This window comes from Tursiops truncatus, chromosome 20, assembly GCF_011762595.2.
Source record: "Tursiops truncatus isolate mTurTru1 chromosome 20, mTurTru1.mat.Y, whole genome shotgun sequence".
NCBI lineage: Eukaryota > Metazoa > Chordata > Mammalia > Artiodactyla > Delphinidae > Tursiops > Tursiops truncatus.
In genome coordinates this window covers 42,209,927-42,222,980 of record NC_047053.1, presented here as the reverse complement: position 1 = coordinate 42,222,980, position 13,054 = coordinate 42,209,927, and the positions used below count along the sequence as shown (strand labels likewise).

The 13,054-nt window shown below is 50.8% G+C and overlaps 1 protein-coding gene across 12 annotated transcripts in view; it reads right to left on the bottom strand.

The window, feature by feature from the left end:
* MAPT (microtubule associated protein tau) overlaps positions 1–9,656 on the bottom strand; it is a 101,968-nt gene extending 92,312 nt beyond the window's left edge. For 11 of the 12 annotated variants that reach the window (XM_033848435.2, XM_033848433.2, XM_033848436.2 and 8 more), the window contains exon 1: positions 9,502–9,655. The gene's annotated coding sequence lies outside the window, so the exon portion shown is untranslated. Of the gene's footprint in view, positions 1–9,501 lie in introns of all 12 variants that reach the window. The other variant, XM_033848438.2, reaches the window with a different exon arrangement.
* Positions 9,657–13,054: the final 3,398 nt, after the last annotated feature.

The following is a 13,054-nucleotide window of genomic DNA, read 5'->3' as shown; positions in this document are numbered from 1 at the left end:
AATAACCAAACGAATATTACGTTGCCCCAAAGTAGCAGGTTACATGCAACTATTTTATTTGTATGTAGAACTTCTGCTTGGCTTATCAACATACGTTGACTTAAATTCTGATGCACGACCAGTACCAAAGCTGAAAGCTGTTCCAGTTTTCAGCAAACCCAATATAAAAAGCCCAGACATAAAATAAATAAGGTAGTGAATATTCGTGTTTAAATATTAAACCAAAGAGACTCTGTAAATTGTAACCTTCTTTTGGGCACTTAAGCCTTTATTTTTTAATTTTTAAAATTTTCATGAGCTCCAATTTGTCTATGTTTTCTTTTGTTGCCTGTGCCTTTGGTATCATATTTAAGAAATCACTGCCACGTGTAATGATTTGAAGCTTTTATCCTGTATTTTCTTCTAAGAGTTTTATAGTGTTTTTTTTTTTTTTTGGTTGTGCCACATGGCATGCAGAACTTCCCTGAACAGGGATCAAACGTGTGCCCCCTACGCTGGAAGTGCAGAGTCTCAACCACTGGACCACTAGGGGAGTCCTTAAGCCTTTAGATTATTAATTATCCAATAAGCCTCTTTTTGAGATCATGGGAGAGGGAATGAGGTAACACAGTGGTTTGGTATCACTGTCCAATCAAGAACAACGGAAAATAAGCACCTCTGAAATGATCTGTAAATCAATGGCAGAACTGGATTTGAGCCAGGACAATTCTGTGGACACATAATTTAGAATTCTGGTTCTACTTCCGGAGGAAGGGCTGTCCTTTATCCTGGGTGAGGGGCACAGTTCTAGGATTCCATGAATTGGTCCTTTCTGCCACTTCCTTCTTGGCATTAGGCAGTGGATCACATCACAGGCGATTATGGACTCAGGGGTCTTCTAATATCCTTAATGTCCTGAAGAGGAGGACACAAGGATGAAAGCGCCTCCTGAGGTTCTTTGTAGAACTACAAGCTTAGGTCCCAAGACAACATCACCCAGCCTTCCCGGGAAACCAGAAAACTGGGCGATAGGCTGCAAGGAAAACCAGCAGCTGGGACCAGAGATAATTGATGTCCCTCTTCTCTTTGATGCCTGATTTAGCAGTGAAGCAGACAGGACCAAAGGGAGGCCGCCCATGAATGAAACATCATTATCAATGGCTTCAGATTTAATTCTAACTTGCTGATTTGAAAACGGCTTTTTAATTGTTGGATCTTGATCTAAAACTCCTTCACTAAGGGGAGTTAACATGGTAAAGGGAATTTAAATTTATGTTGAGTTTTATGGGGAGAATTTTGCAATGCCCCCTTTAGCTGGGATTCTAGGTGAATGAACACCAAGTGCCGTGCTAGTCCTGGAAGACAGGCAAGAGGTGCGGGGAAGACGATGCCCATCATTTACTTAACACAAAAGTCTCCAGAGCAGGCCCTCTCCTTCCTGACACCACGTAAGGAGCAGAAATGAAGGAGTGTAAATATTCAAGGCTGGGTCCACCAGGCCTGATGTCCACAGCCAGGGCCTCCTCCTACCACCGCCAGCCGTCTAGGTCCATCGTATTTGTTACAGTAGTCACACAACTTAAATACAGTGCAAGCTGATGACATGCAAGTGTCAAATGTAAGATGAATTCTGAAAATCATTCACGGACTCTAAGAAAATCAAGCTGAATACTTGGAGAGACTTCATAAAGGTGAGTAAATTTTTAACCATCAAATAGGATGTTAGAGACTGTGAAAAAAATAGTAAAACTCTAGAGAGACTCTGCATTCAGATTATACACCGTGTAAGCCCTCGCTCCAACCAGCTGGAAGTCCTAGACAATGCATTATGAGTGTTGCTTAGGCCAAAAAGACAAGGAATTCCAACCAGCTGACCCAAACACCAAAAGAAGGCCTGGGCCCTACAGCAAAAGATGGAGGAATAAATGCACAACTATCTGGTTAATTTAAATGTTTAAAATATATATGTATCATTTTTATGATCTTTTTAAAAATATTTTATTTATTTTTTGCTGCATTGGGTCTTAGTTGCAGCAGGCGGGCTTCTCTCCAGTTGTGGAACACGGGCTCCAGCATGTGGGCTCTGTAGTTGTGGCGCATGGGCTCAGTTGCCCCGCGGCATGCGGGATCTTAGTTCCCCAACCAGGGTTCGAACCTGTGTCCCCTGCATTGGAAGGTGGATTCTTAACCGCTGGACCACCAGGGAAGTCCCTTTGATTTTCTGATTTAATGACTTTTTTAAAGAAACATGTATTATGATTCTCAGAATTCACTACATGGATAAGAAAGCTTCTTAAACCAGATTTATTAATTCAGATATAACTATGGCTATCGAATGCTTGGCGTTCCCTGGATTCAGAGCACGTTGAGTTTGCTTTATTTAACATTTTTTCTTCTTGACCCTCAGCTGCCACCATGAAGCCTACTTCTGAGTTTACCAAGTTCAGCACTGCTTCATTATTTCATTTGTAGAATCTCTCCTCCATTGTCTTCCATTAGTTGTTACTTTCTCAATCTCATCAGTGCTCACTTTTTATTCAATCGGTAAACTAGTAAGATCTCGGAACCGACCTGCTAAGCCAGGTCGCCAGTCCCAGGCTGGTGGGAGGGAGGGTGGTTCAGCTCAGGCTGGCGTGGACAGTACACAGGCTATTCCTGGCGTGTAGCAGATTTCAGGAAGGAAGAGGGCAGAAGCAGGGACAACAAATGACAAGTCACTCTGCTTGCCTGTGGCAAGAGTTCTGTTGTGTGCAGTTAAACGTGGGTGTGTGTGATTTTCGGGGGCTCCACTACCACCCAGACAACAGCGCCTGCTTCCAGGAAGAACTGCCTACTTCTATCTTGATCCCTACTCAGTGTAACAATGTATCTGTTCCAACTAACTCCATCACCAAGGTCAGTAGTTTGCACATTCATCCAATCACAAGGGTCTGCTCACAGGCTGCTGCCCACGAAGCCATTTAATGAGCAATTATTATGTGCTGAGCCCTGGGCCCTGGCCCTTAGCCCTGGGCTAAGCACTACCTCATTTAAACCCCACAGCAACTGTGAGATAGGTACCCCAAGTTACAAACAATAAAAAAACTCTCCAAGAGGCTAAACAACACAGCTTAGGCCCCGCAGTGAGTAGGGGAACTGGGATTTGCACCCAGGAGTTCTGATCCGAGGCCCCACCCTCAACCATTAGGCCAAACCTACTGTGTCTACATGCAGGACACTGCCCTGCACTGGGGAACCCGTCCAGGGAAAACCAGCATCTGCCCTCCAGGCATTCACAAACTTTCCTTGAATAGCTGAGGCACAAAATGCATTTCTTGGGGGTTAATTCTTAGCCTTCCTGATCGAGGCAAGCACAGAAATGTCGACAAAGAAAACACAATTTCAGATAATCCGCCTGGAGGTCATCCAAGCTGGCATTTTGTGGAAGCCGATTCCTACACCTACAGAATGTTTCCTAATCAAAGAATCCCCAAAGCTCGAAAACCACCCCGAGCTGGCCTCAAGCTCCCTCCCCACCCTCAGGTGGGGGCCATCTGTGCAAGACAGGAACCTGGCAGAGATGGCAGGAGCATGGCACCCGAGGCAGGGAAAGAGGTCTTGGACAGCAACCCCTTTGGCAAGGGAACAGAAGTGAGTCCGGCGTGTGTGGTGTGTGTCCGATCGCCCACACAGGCGCTTGTGGGAAGCAGCAGAATCGTAGCTGGGTGGAGTGGCAGTAAGTCCTGTGGGTGGAGGATTCCAGGCTGTCCCTCTACACCACAGTATAACGGAATATTTACTGCAGAGCCTGGGCCCCAGGAAGTGAGAAAAGCTCCCAGGCCCACCTTTGCCAAGGGAGACAGATTCTGGCTTGAGGTCCTTCCTATGCCCGCCCAACTCCTCTCACACCCACAGGCTCCGAGCTGGGTCCCAGTGGCAGTTACCAAAGCTTCAGCCTCTGAGGTGCAGAACCTAAGATGGAGAGCTAATGTCCCTAAAACTTCAGTGATTTGATCTTGAGTCTATGTCATGATCCCCCGATCTTGATTTCCAGACTTCTTTAAGACAGTCAGACCTGGCTGCTCCTTTGTGTGACAGAGCAGTCCTGAAATCCTGGATTTGGGGGAAGAGGTTTAAGGTCCCCAGGATATCTTCCCTGTTTTATAAACAGAATCACAGAGGTTGAGTAAAATCTCTTGTTCCACGTGTCAAGGCCGAAATTCCGAGCTTTAGGCTGTGCTCCAATTACAGACTCTTACAAAAGTTCACATGCGCGTCAGTGGTTTTGGAATTAGTATATTCCACTGGGTCAATGTTATAGATCGCGCTGTGGTTCCCGCTAGCCCACAAAGGCCTATTAAGCCCACATGTAGCTGAGAAGGGGCAGGGGCTCCTGTCAGACACCCAGCTCCACCACTCACTGGCTGTGTGACCTTAAGTGAGTTACTAAACCTCTCTGTATTTCAGTTTCCCCATATGTAATACGGAGATAATACAAACTGCTACTTAAAGGGGTTGTTGTGAGGATCGAATGAGATCATCTCTGGGGAACACTTAGAACAGTGCCTCCAAGAAGATACTCAATGAATGTAAGATGCCACTAAGATGATGGTGCCAGGGTAACAATGTTTCTAGAGCAGGGCTTCTCAACCCTGGCACTTGTGACATTTGGGGCCAGATCATTCAGGCACCCTGGGCCTTGTAGAATGTTTAGCAGTATCCCTGGCCTCTTTCCACTAGATGCCAGTAGCACCCCTGCCCAGCTGTGAAAACAAAAAAAAATGTCTCTAGACATTAAAGTGGCCCCAGGGCTTGAGAACCACTGTTTTACAGGAAACCAGCTGAGAGTCCCAGCTCGAACATCGGATTCCTCTCCCTGCTGTAGCCCAGATGGTGAGGCTGGGGTTTTCCCTTCCTCTCACCTGCTGAGGTGGCCCTCCCATGCCAGCTCCAAGTCACTAGTGGAAGCATCTAGGCTGGCAAGTTAGGAATGGTCGGGCAGGTGGGTGTTTCTGGGGATGTGGAGGGGTTGGGGGGTCCTCTAAGTGGGATGATGAGAAGTGGGAGGAAGAAGAAGGAGCAGAGGCAAAGGGGGTTTCCCACCTCCATCCCTCTGACCTCCTGCAGGAACAGCACCTGCAGGGCTAAAGGTTGCAGGGCAGGGTCCTCCTCCCCCTGGGGGTGGAGTGTGGTCTCTCCCCTTTCCACTCTGCTGGCCAATGAGGGTGAGGTGAGCAGTGGGGACCAGGCTGTGGGGCCATAAGCAGCAGGAAGGGAGAAGGCAGGGAAGCAGTGGGGGAGGGGAGGGCATGGAGGTGCACCAAGGGGTACAGGCAGCTTTTGGGTGTCATTTTGACACAGAGCAGGGGACAAACTGGACTGGATTTGTCCCCAAAACTTCTTGATGCCATGACCTTGAATAAAGCCCTCCTCCCATTCTGCTTTCTTTCCACCACCTTTTTTAACCTGCATTTTCCCGTTTTATCCATTCATTTGTTAAATGAGCAGGGCCCAAAGACCTATTGTATGTCTAGCACTGTACTAAGCCCCTATGGGTGCTTTTATTTATGAGTGATTCTTGATTTCAAGGTGAGAGGAAGGCAGGCAGTAATTAACTAAACAGAAGGCGCAATCTAATTGAAAACTAACATATGTTCATGAACACAGCTGCGGAGCCACCCAAATCATATACATGCATTTATGTACATAAATGCCGAGGGAAGGGAGAATAAAACAATTCCTTAACATTTTCAACCAATGGGCTTCATGAATTGATGTTAAAAGGGCAGAAGGAAAACTCAGCCTAAACAAAGGGCACCCCAATCCTACCACATCTGCAGGCTGCCACAGCTCTCAAAGGGCATGTGGGTCAAAGGGCATGTTCCACAGAAAGGACACTTTCCCAACTGGAATAAATCTGACCCTTCTTGAATCAAACTGATTGTAAGTTTTCCTCTTGTAATTTGTGGGAATAACCCTTTTCTTTTGTTCCTGTTGGGGGATCTGTGCCTGATATTAGAAACCACTCAAAGACGGGCGTGTGCAGAGGAGGTCGGACAGACACAGACTGTCATTCACCCAAAACCAGCATAACCAACACACACCTCCCGCAAATTGTCCAACGTTGAACGCCAAGAGCCAAGCTAGGTTACTGCAGTAAACACAAGCTGTTACAGAAGCAAATGTTGGTCAAGAAATTGATTAGCTTCAAGAGCCACTCTGAAGCGGGCTCTGGGAGAAGCATGTTATTAATTTATTTAGGGGAAGGTCTGGAGATGGAGGAATGGATAAGCAATTCTTATGTGGTAAACATAAGCAGCATCATAAAACACAAAAAATACCTTAATTAATTATGGTAGGAAAGGCATTCATTTCTCTTTCTGTCGTAGGATCGGTCAGTTGGAGGGACGGGGATCAGATAAAACTCAAAGCTGTCCTGTTGAGCCTGAGCGCGCGGTGGCCCAGAGGAGCAGGCTGGCATTCGCTGTCCCAGGTCCCACCATCCATCCCAACCCGGACCAGCCGGAGACTCGCGCATGGAGTTATGGGTCCGGACCGCCTGACGCCAAGCGGGGTCTCCCGGGACTTAAAACAGCCCCCACCTGCTGGAGATTCGGTGACAGGAGTCGATGGGAAACCCAGGAAACCCAGGCGCGGCGGCTGGCCCCAGCTTCAGCGTCGGAGCGTAGGCGCAAACGGGGCATCTCTCGCGTTCCCGGGTAGGAAGCCGTGTAATTAAAGCGCGCCCAGAGCCAGGGATGGAATTTCCCGATACGCGTACGAAGGACCGTCCCCAGCCCCCCGGGATTCCTCCGTGAACAGCCCCCCAACCCCGGCCTTGCCGACCAGAGAGCCCTTACCAAACCGCCAACACATTTCCAAAGAGTAAAATCGCGGATGCCGTACTGCGCTTTGTTCCCGGCACTGAGCTAAACGCGCTTGCCTCTGCCTCGCTCCTTTTCCCCCAACCGACAGGAGATGACCTCTCTGCCCCCGGTCCATCCCGAGCAGCGGCGGCCGCGGGCTCCCCGTTCCCAGGGCCGCTCTAAGACCCTCGCTCTCTCTGGTACCAGAATCTCCTGTCCAGCTCTATTGTGGGGAGGGGCGGGGAAGATGCTCGAATTGATCCTTGAACCTCTCCAACCCACCCGTGCCGAGCCCAGCTCTGCAGGGAGGCTCTGATCCTGAAGCCAAGAGAAGGTTCGGCTTGGCCCCGGGCAGCCTCTCGACGCCCCGCCGAGTCATTCCCGAATATTCAGATCAACCTGCGCGGCTCGAGAGGACGATTTGGCCCCTAAAATGCTCATCCCTCTCAAAACTGCGCCCCCGCACCAGTTTCCAGCGATAGAATTAACCAGAAAGCCGGCCAGGCTCCGGCTAATGGAAGGAGGGCGAGGCTCGGATTTGTTCGCCGGGGTCCGTACCCGCCTCTCTAGCCCTCCCTCCCCACCCCCGCCTCCTGGTTTCAAGGCGGCGGCGAACTCGGGATCTTAAGTGAAAATCCCGCACAGTTCTAAAATAATATTCGGCTATAATAATAAAAACACATGAGAGATGCCTATCTGGGTGGCTGCGGCCGCCGGAGTCCAATTAGGAACAGGCACGGGTTCAGGGTTGGGGGTGCGGGTCTCCCTCCAGCGTCCTCCAGGAGCCAGAAGGGGCGGCCCTGCTTGTCCCAGGGTTCTCCATCTCTGCTGGGAAGGGGCGGGGCACGCCCCAAGGGCCCGGGGAGCGTGTGGTCTCCATGACAACCTCCCCTCGGCGCCCCCCATCCCAGTCCTCCCGATAAAAATGGGTGTGGCCCGCAGCACCCGAGGAAACCTCACGGCCCCTCCTCACAATCTCCTGCCTGGCGAAGCAACAGGGCTTGAAGCGAAGCGGGGCCCCGCCTGCGAGCTCCCACCGGGAGTCACTGGTGCTGTTTGGTGGGCAGCCTGGTGGGGCATGGCCCCCGGGACGTTCCGGGTGTGGGGAGGGGCATCGATCCTTCGCGGCGACCCGCAAGGCGCTCGGAGACCTCGAACCCCACCCCTTCAGCCCCGCGGATGCTTTCTGGCGCGTGGCCCGGCTCTGGGAGGGGGCTGCGCGGGGTGACGCCCTTTCCATGCGTGCCCCGAGGCTAACTCGAGTTTCTCGACCCCGGCGAGCTCTGAGAGCTAACAAAGGGCTCGGAAATGAGGGGCAAAAAGCGGGAGGAGGGGTGGGAACCTTGGTTAAACACCCTCGTAGAATAAAAGCCAAAAACCAGTGCTGGCAACGCAGATCACGTAGCCCTACAAACAAAGCATCGGGCCCCCGAGGAAGATTCCGGGTGAACGACCCCGGTGCTCAAGACCGCAGCAGCAAAATGCCAAGACTTCAGCGCTAATTGCGCTCCCCCCTTTAATGACAGTCCCCGCCCTGTCCTCCTAAGCCCAGCCACCCGGCTTGGCATGGTACTGTAAAGACGTGACACACCGCAAAAAGATGGCACCTCGCGTTCGGAGGGGAAAAAAGCAGGGGTGGAAGTGGGAGGAGGCAAAGCCTTCCCTCCCCCTCCTCGCCCACCCAGGTCCACACCCACTGCCGCAGTGAGGGGCGAGCACTGCGCGCCAGCCCCTCGCCTCCGGCAGGGAGCGCACAAGCCGGACGCCCGGCGCGGAGCGCAGAGAATGGGGCCCGCCCCGAAATGCACCTGCAGCCCTTGAGCGGGTTGGTGCCGGGCTGCGGCTGTGCGCGCCCTCGAGCCGGGATCGGCAGCTGCCGAATCCTTCCACATCGCAAGGCCAGGTGACCCCTGCCTTTTCGAGCCTCCACCTTGGGATCCGCGCGCTGTCTTCTCTCGGGCACGGCGCTGCTTGCGTCTCGGTGCCAGGAGCGCGCAGGGGGAAGGGCGACTAAAGTGACAGCGCCGAGACCCCTCCCCATTTCTCCGATCCCACTCCCAGCCCTCAAATGTCCCCAGCGGGTTTCTGAAGGAGGAAATCGAGGAGAGGGTGGGCCACCGCCTTAAACCAAGGGCAGCGAAAGCCCCACTGGAATCGCTGCCGGGGAGGGGCTGGCAGGCAGTCATCTTTTCTAGAACCCGATCAATACCTTCCTTAGAGCTGATGGCAAACCGAGGCAGAGAAATTGGATTACAGGTTCGGTTTCGGGGGTCGTCACCGGACTCCCCTCCACCCCCCGACACACACACAGTCATACGCCCATTGCGGCAAAAGGCGGTGTTCGAGAGTGCATAGCAGCCCCCTCCCCCAGATCACCGCCATCCGCGCCCCACCCTGTGGGCACAACATCTGACGGGTCCGCGAGAAGCGGGTCGTGTAGACAACCCCCCCTCAGGACACACACACGAGCGCGCGCGCGCGCGCGTGCATCCCTTGCATGGGTCCCTTTCCAAGTCGCCCCAATCCAGGCGCCGGAGCGCTGAGGGCGCAAGGAGGGGCCGCCGCCTTTGCCCCCGACCAATGCCCACCTCATGAAACCCATCTCTGAGGCGAGGGGAGGCGGCATGGGGTTGCAGGAGGGAGGACGGGGAGGCCAATTTCGGAGCCTCGCACTTACCTGATAGTCGACAGAGGGCGAGGACAGTAGAGGGAAGCAGAGGAGAAAGTGGCTGTGGTGTCGGTGGCAGAAGGTGGGCGGCGGCGGCGGCGCTGCTGCTGGTGTCTGAGCTGGTGGGTGGTGGAGACTGCGAGCGCGCGCACGAGCGAAGAGGGCGCGCTCCCGAGACCGGCGGGCAGCGCAGGCGCGAGCAGCGGGAGCACGAGCCTCCCGAGGGGAGGGGCGGGCCGTAAGGCCTCCGCGGGCGTGTTCTCCTCCGGCCACCAGTAGGCGCGCGAGAGAGCTCCAAGGATCGGCCCATCCTAGCCTCTCGGCTCTCTCCTCTCTGAGCTTCCCTTCCCGGGTCTCGCCTCCCTCCCACGACTTGGGCCGCGGCGCTGACCGCAATGCGCATGCGCACTCTGGCCCGTCTCCTGCTAGGGGAGCCTTTGTCTTGTCTGAGGGGTCTCCTCCCTTGGGAGGGAGGCTTGGATGCTCTCTGGGTCGAGAAGAGGCTGGGTGCTCCGCCCCCAGGTCCGCTGCCCCTTTTTTTCCCTGTCGTCCTGGGGTGATGTCCTGTCTGGGAGAGGTTCTGGGCGGGTTTCCACATGGCCAGCCCTCCAGTCCGTCCACCCTGGACCTCAAACCTCCCTCGGGCTTGCCCTCCTTATCGCTGGCACCCTGACCCTCCCCTGAATTTCCCGAAATGATTCCCCTTGTTGGAGATCAGTTCCCCGGATCTGCTTCCTTTCAATCTGTCCACCTTTTTTGTTACCGATCAAGGTGAATTCTTTCCTTAGCAGATATGCTGAAAACAGGCTGACTCAGTTGTAATACGGTAGTGCAAGGTTTTGGGGGGTTTTGGTTTTTTGTTTTAACAAGGAGCATTCGAATCTATTATTCATCTGTGACCCAAGAATAAAATCTTAAATTAGATGAAGATTCAAATGGCACTTATCACATTACAGAGCATTTTCACATATACAGTTATTTTTACCTTGTTTGTGAAACACTGTTAAACTGTAAACAGCTTGAGATCTGAATTTCTAAATGCTGCTGGAGATTCTCACCTGGATAACACGGCCTCAGACTGAAACTGACCAGGGGCTTTCATTCTCTCAGTCAGCCAACATCTAGGTTTTGTCCTTAGCTTTGTCTCCCCAACATCTAATTTAAGCCCTGGCAGTGGGAGGTTTTAAGTGTATGAGGGCTTGGAGACAGCCATCTTGTCCTAAGATGGGAATTTGTATTAAAGCTTTAATTTGCATAGCTCATATATTTTTTCAAAGCAGTATTGTATGTTACAGATTAATACAAAAAGCAGGTAATTAAAGATGCTTTATTCACAGGGGGTTAATTAATGTATTATCGGGAGCACTGAGTGGATGATGGAGATGGGGGCCAATTTCTTAAGCTCTGAGTCTCTAGAATTGACCTTTTGTTGTTCCAACTGCCACCATCCTAAAGACCCTTATTTGGTTCTCAATATGTAGTGACCTTACTGGTGTCCCTTCTCTGTTTCTTTCTATATCAGCTCATCCTGCCTAAAGGCTTCTAATTTCTTCCTAAGTGAAATTAAACTCCTTAGCCTTAAACTTCTCTTCATCTGCACCTCCCCCCCCCCCCCGCCGCACCGCCCCCCCCCCCCCAGCCCCCAGCCTATCATCTGAGCCTCTGTCCTTTCCAGTTTTCTCTCTCATCTACTCTATGGCCAACTGAGCTTGTTTGACTGGAACTCTTGTTCTACTCTGGGGTTTTCCTTTGCCTGCAAAGTCCTTGCTCTTTCTTCACCAATATCCTACCTAACTTTCGAAACCTAGCTCAAATTTTACCAAAACCTCCCCTAATCATTCCAACTGGAAGGCATATTTACAACCAGGCAGAGTATTTGGACAGCTGAAGTGTATTTGTTCCGCCTAATTGTCTGCTAGGCAAGGTGCTTTGATGAGACACCTACAGTCCTCTCTCAAAGCCAACGTAGGGGAGTATCAATATAATACAGCTAGATTAGAAAGTGAGTATTAACATTACAGACAAATGCTTTACTATGCAAAGGGAACCATATCCAGATTCCCCTAAATGTCAGTTCCCCTGATGCGTTTGAAATGTAAGTTGATTTACAGGCAAATTTGTAAACACCTCAATTATATAAAAGGAGGCAGATCCATGCCTTAGTTTCTCTGGACTTACCTCTTGCTAATTATCGCTTAGGCCCAAATTTTCCTTTCTGTCTTTATATTTCCTGAATGCCTCTTACCTACCTCTCCTTCCCTCCATTATCCTGCTGAGAACATTGCCCCTTGTCTAGGTTTTCTGGATTCCAGCAAGAAGCAGGACGAACTGCAGACAAGGGTTTCAGTTACACATGACTCAGCAGTGTAGCTCTATTGTCAAAAAAGCGAAGGTCATCCTGGGGCCCAGAAATAGGGACAAGGCATAACAGATCCATGAGATCAGCCTCTCCTTATATTTGGCTTTGCCCAGACACTCTGGATCTGCCTGCTTAGGGGAGTGTCAGGTAATTTGGGGAGTTTTCAAAGGGGAGCCCCAAATACAGAACTTGAAATCAACTTAAATATTAACTTTCACTTAAACTGTACCATCACTGGCAAAATCCCACTCTATGGAAGATGTGGTCAGAATTCTAAAAGTGGGATGTAATGTACAACATGATGACTAAATCCTAAAAGTTCTCCTTACAAGGAAAAAAATTTTTGTAACTATATGAGGTGATGGATGTTAACTGAACTTATTGTTGTAGCTATTTCACAATATATATCTGTCAAGCCATTATGATGTACACCTTAAACTTATACAGTGCTATATGTCAATTATATCTTAATAAAACTGAAAAAAGTAAGAATTCTAAAAGTTACCAAAATATTGAGACCTGAGTCGCATCTCATGAGCTATAGTCTGGCGTTTGTACTTTATTTTCTACAAGCTGTTCTTTTTTTTTTAAGCATTTTTTAAAACTTTATTTTATTTATTTATTTGTGGCTGAGTTGGGTCTTCATTGCTGCGCACAGACTTCGGCGAGCAGGGCTTCTCTTGTTGCGGAGCGCAGGCTCTAGGTGCGTGGGCTCAGTAGTTGTGGCTCCCGGGCTTAGTTGCTCCACAGCATATGGGATCTTCCCGGACCAGGGCTCAAACCCATGTCCCCTGCATTGGCAGGTGGATTCTTTTTTTTTTTTTTTTTTTTTTTTTTTGCGGTATGTGGGCCTCTCATTGCTGTGGCCTCTCCCTGCTGTGGCCTCTCCCGTTGCGGAGCACAGGCTCCAGACGCGCAGGCCCAGCGGCCATGGCTCATGGGCCCAGCTGCTCCACGGCATGTGGGATCCTCCCGGACCGGGGCACGAACCCATGTCCCCTGCATCGGCAGGCGGACTCTCAACCACTGCGCCACCAGGGAAGCCCTGCAGGTGGATTCTTAACCACTACACCACCAGGGAAGCCCACAAGCTGTTCTTTATTCAGAGTAAATATCATTATCATTTCTTTTTCTATGTAATACCAAGTTCTAAGTACTATTACTGACTGTTATTAGTGTCCTGATTTTTTTTTAATCAGAGAA